Source organism: Piliocolobus tephrosceles, chromosome 6 (assembly GCF_002776525.5).
Source record: "Piliocolobus tephrosceles isolate RC106 chromosome 6, ASM277652v3, whole genome shotgun sequence".
Taxonomy (NCBI): Eukaryota; Metazoa; Chordata; class Mammalia; order Primates; family Cercopithecidae; genus Piliocolobus; species Piliocolobus tephrosceles.
Window position 1 is genome coordinate 71,758,869 of NC_045439.1, and position 5,660 is coordinate 71,764,528.

At 36.9% G+C, this 5,660-nt stretch overlaps 1 pseudogene; it reads right to left on the reverse strand.

Moving 5' to 3' along the window:
• Positions 1-500: 500 nt before the first annotated feature.
• LOC116418828 lies at positions 501-5,435 on the reverse strand (annotated as a pseudogene).
• Between the last annotated feature and the right edge of the window lie 225 nt (positions 5,436-5,660).

The window sequence follows — 5,660 nt, forward strand, 5'->3', positions numbered from 1 at the left end:
GAGAGGGAGAAAAAGGGAAAGAGCGATTTCATACATCATGCTCACCAAAGTATAGCCATTTAAAGAAGTTTTTACAGTAGAGTTGACAGGACTAATCATCAAATTATTTTCATTCAAAACATCTGTTTTGAATTTACTTATTGATTTACTGATGTATTAAATTTTTTACCATCATAACATCAGGGCATTCTGTATTGCTAGTGGTGGTACTGATGATGATGCTGGCTTTTTATTTTATACCTTGTTATTTTGGTTCATCTGAGCAACTATTTTTTAACCAAAAAGTTTTTTTTTTTCTTTTGCCCACTTTTTTGGCAGGTCACTATAGTTGAAAAAGCCTCATATCTAAGTTAATAAATGTTATAAGTTAATAAATATTACCTTATGATCTCTTAAGACTATTTTATTGCCATTTTTTCTTTATCCCCATCGCCACCTTTTGTTCAATAGAAGGCACAACTAATTACATAAAAGATACATAGAGTCCACATTTGCTTTCCTTAGGCATAGGAATTACACTGGCTATTTCCATAGAGGCAGTATTCTCCTAGACCTTCTCTATAGATGCCAATTAGAAGATTAGTGTCTTTTCTCTCTCCCTCTTTGCTATTAAATAGTCACACAAAAGCTGAGCTGACAAATTACTCCCTCCATGGTGCTCGACAAAGACAGACAATAGATCATCATCATTTACTATACTCGAATCCTATTAATCACAGATTAATGAGAACATGTCTAGTGGGGAAGAAATTACCAGAATGTGGGCCTATTGGCCTGTTACTCATGTAACATCTGCTCAGGCTTTACCTTTAGTGTCATGTCATCTTTTATCACATTGAAATAATGTTTGCTCCAGAAACATAATTAAGATAATGGAGCAAATTCAGAGCCCTTCCCTTAATAATTAAAGAACCAGGGTTGTATTTCTTAGTTCAGTGGCTTTTAAAAAAACTAATTTCCCTCTGTTCTTGATTATTTCCTTTTTCTTTTGCTCATAATGAACTATCAAATCTTGGAGCTTTTTTCTTTCTGTAAACTATGATTAATCCTTATACCCAAAAGTAGGACAAAGTCAGAGTTTGAGTTCCTTTTTCTATTGAGATAAAATTCGTACAATATAAAATTCACCATTGTAACCACATTAAAATGCACAATTAAGTAGGATTCCTTTTACAATTTGAAACACCCTAAACTCAAACTAATACTTAGAACATCATATACACTTTGTAAGGATCATCAAATACTGTATTTATTTTCCTTAACCCTCATCTACAACGTACTTTTATTTTTAAATAATCAAATACTTTTATTTTTAAAATCTGGGGTTTTACAAATGTTTTAGTTTTTATACTTAAGCTAATTATCTGCTTTACTTTAAAGCATAGAAGTAGAAATTTGGGTTCAAATATTTAATATTCTGGAGGTCTCCTATCCTCTTGTTGCAACAAGGGGTAGAACTAGGGGAACAAATATAAGTTTAAAAATAAAAAGCAATGGCATCTATAATCAGCTGCTTAAAAAGTAAAAAGTCATAATTCATGATTATAAAACTGAAAAAAGTAATGGCTTGGGTTAAAAAATCTAGAATATATATTTGTTACTCTTGGAAGGCTGTGGTGATGACTGCTCAGGGCTGGATAAGCTGAGATCTAAGGCTTTGTGATTAAGCCGTGATTCAGCACCACAGGAATAAAAACAGCTCCACAACCAAGAGCTGGCAAGCACTAGTTCAGGAAGCAGGGAGGAGGATTGCAAAGAGCTTCTTAATTAAATTTTAATTATTGCTAATTAGAACTACTGTTTTTTTTTATATCCCCAACAAGGAAGACAAGAGTTGATCTTGCCTTTTTATTATTCTGCTAATTAGTTTCCCAACGAGAGGTTTGAAAGGGCAGTCTCTGCTTTGACAGTATAAAAGTTGTTAGCTGAGCTCAGACCTGCAGATAAATCTCGAGCTAAAGTTTGAGCATTAGTATTCCCTGGTAGATATTTTCTGGTTCTAAGATTTTATTACAAATATCTGAGGGAATTAATTGTCCCTATCCACTATTTAAAGAAATCCATAGTTTTCCTGTTGTTTATCCTGTCTACCTTATCTTCATACAAGTATCAAAGATTTTGCTTAATTATTAAAATAGTGAATCCTCTACACACATTAATGAGGTAAACTTTATGCCTTTTTGAATTGTTAAATGTTAGCGATGATCTCTACCTGATTGTAAAGAACAATTAGATGTACACATAAAAAGTGACTGCTAGTTTTCTCCAGCAGTGAATTTAATGCTTTGCAATAGGTAACAACAACAACAACAAAAATCGAAGTTCCTGCTCTGAAGAGCTTCCAAGTTCTATTAAATACCATTTAAGATGAAATGCCAACTGTTCCAGGTAAACCACACTTGAGATTGCAAAGCAGAAACCCTAATTGTAAACTTGAATTCATAATCCCAGAAGGTTCCCAAGACCCATTAGCATTATAGCCCTCTGCAAAATATGAATTCTATTTTGTAAGTGCACACATTTCATAATTCTTCTCCCAAGATAATAAAGATAAGAGTTCTGAGCTAGTGCAACTCCCTGTGTTAATTACAATAAAATCCAACAAATGAAATTACATTTTTGGAATCAACAGCTTTTGGCCAAGCAAACCCACATGCCTTGACAGCCTTCCTTTGCAGTTGGAGTTACATTAACACATGTGTTTGTTTCCTCACCTTTTACAGACACAAGAGCCCTGTGATATGTTAATTCACACCAAATTCTAATCCTTTCCCTTGTCTTTATCTTTCCAACTCAATGATATGATGTGTCAACACCTTTCATATTGGGAAGAAAAAATGCTTAGACAAAATTTTATTTCTACTCACTTAAAATTACAGAAACTAGAAAACAAAGTGTAAATAAATTAAGGCATTGCCTTTCGATGCCATTCACCATCTGCCCTGTCAATATCCACTCTGATCTGAATTATTCTAAAAAGTCATCTGGGTCTTTCCTACTTTGATTAGTCAATTAGCCACATCTCAAATTGGTTTAAAATGTGTTTTTTCAGGTCAGTAAGTTACCCTCACAACCTTAGAGTAGCTGACTTGCTAATAAATAAAGACTGCTGAGATTTTTCTATTAATATGCAAAGATTTCTGCTGCTTTTTTCAGCTTATTCTATATTTAAACGATGTAATACTTATAGAACTTTTCCCTTTAAAATAATAAACATTATAAAATCATTTTTCTTTTCTCCACAAATAGAACTTTTTATTTGCCACTATTAAAAGTCTGAACTTTAAACAGATTCTAGGACCAGTGAGTTCATGTCCATCAGCTCATTCAACTTTGGCACCTGTCTCATGTCCAGTAGCTTTCTCAGAACTACTGCCTTCACCATGAAGCTCTGTGAGTTTTCCCAATTCAAACGTGGGCTTCTTTAGCATTTTTATTTTATTTTATTTTATTTATTTATTTTTATTTATTTATTTATTTATTTATTTATTTATTTATTTATTTTGGAGACAGAGTCTCACTCTGTTGCCAGGCTAGAGCAGTGGTGTGATCTTAGCTTATTGCAACCTCTGCCTCCTGGGTTCAAGTGATTCTTACAGGTGCATGCCATCATGCCCAGGTAATTTTTGTATTTTTAGTAGAGATGGGGTTTCACCATGTTGGCCAGGATTGTCTCGATCTGACCTCGTGATCCACCTGCCTCAGCCTCCCAAAGTGCTGGGATTATAGGTGTGAGCCACTGCACCTGGCCAGCATTTTTACTTTTCTAATGAAGACATCATGGAAAGGATAAATAGATTGGCAACCATTTTGTATGTCTTTTCCAATGCTGTCTGGAATCAATTTATCGACCACTTCTTTTAAGTCCTTTGTCTGCACCTCTTGGGTCATGATTTCCATCGTCTTCTCCTAGATCTGGCAAACCTGTTGGTGGTGAATATCTGTATCTGTATTGGTTGCATTTTTTAGTATAACCAATACAGAATAGCTGAAGCAAATAACCATCAGTAAGTAGCCTTGACATCAGCATGAGCTTCAATCATGGTCTGTCATTTTTTGACCATGGAACACATTTTGTCACAGGTGAAATCTATGCCACAGAAGTCAGTCAGGCCGGTTTTGCCTGAACATCATCAGTAATCAGCTTACATTTTCTCAATGCACCTTCATCATTCTGCAGATCAGCAAGACTCACTTCAAATACATGACCCTTGAGGCCATCAGATGTAATTTTGGTTCCTTGAGTCCTGGTGACCAGCATCTTTCCAATGTTTCATATGTTGAACAAAGGCAGTGCTTTCACATCATACCAATCTTTCTTAGAAAATGGATCAACCGGCCGGGCCCGGTGGCTCAAGCCTGTAATCCCAGCACTTTGGGAGGCCGAGACTGGCGGATCACAAGGTCAGGAGATCAAGACCATCCTGGCTAACACTGTGAAACCCCGTCTCTACTAAAAAATACAAAAAACTAGCCGGGCGTGGTGGCGGGCGCCTGTAGTCCCAGCTACTCGGGAGGCTGAGGCAGGAGAATGGCGTGAACCCGGGAGGCGGAGCTTACAGTGAGCTGAGATCCAGCCACTGCACTCCAGCCTGGGCGACAGAGCGAGACTCCGTCTCAAAAAAAAAAAAAAAAAAGAAAATGGATCAACCACTTTCTTCTTGGTGCCATCGTAGCTCACTGCACTCTCGAACTCCTGGACTCAAGTGATCCCCCTGTGCCCCACCCACCGCCCTCCCTACCCCGACTGCCTCAGCCTCTCAAGTAGCTGGGACTACAGGCGTAAGCCACTCTGCCTGGCTAATTAAAAAAAAAATATTTTTTTTGTAGAGATAGGGTCTCACTGTGTTGACCAGGCTGGTCTCAAACTCCTGGCCTTAAGCGATCATCCCACCTCAGCTTCCCAAAGTGTTGGGATTACAGGCATGGGCCACTATGCCTGGAGCAAAATAATTTTTTTCTTTACTGTATATTCTTATGTTAGATATAAAGCATGTTATTATTAACTTCATTTTTATAGGTGAAGAAAGTCCACCAGAAAATTATCTAACTCCCATTATACTCTTTTGTAACTTTCTTGTTATACTCCTGTTTCTTGTTCCACAAACATCTATATTAGTCAACAGCAGATGGGCTGTTCCAAGGCTTTATGGGTGAGTATGGGAAAAGCCTCTAGATTGAATACCTTTGAAGAGAATGGGAATGAGACGGAGAATGAAGGGAAAAATAACAAAATCAAACAGGAGAGCAACGTTACACAGAATCATAATTCTGTGCTAAGAAGTGATTCTGATTAATTCAGTTCTGTACACCTGATCTTTCCTTCACCACCCACCTGCCCCTGCCAAAAATAAAAAACAAATACAACCTGTGGTCCAGTAGCATTCAAGGACACATTGATACATGAGGTCCCACAAGGCTGGAACTAAGTTCATGACGTCTCAAAAGTGGAATTCTCTAATCTTTTACTTTAAGTGTTGGCAGCTTTAGTGAGTAGTAAGGTAGTAGTTTAATCACAAACAGTACATACCTAAATTAAGACCATACTATATATGCTATGGTTTGAATGCTGGTGACCTGCCAAAATTCATATGTTGAAATCCTACCCCCAAGGTGATAAGCCAGTCTGTCCTCATGAATGGGATTAGTGCTCTTATGAG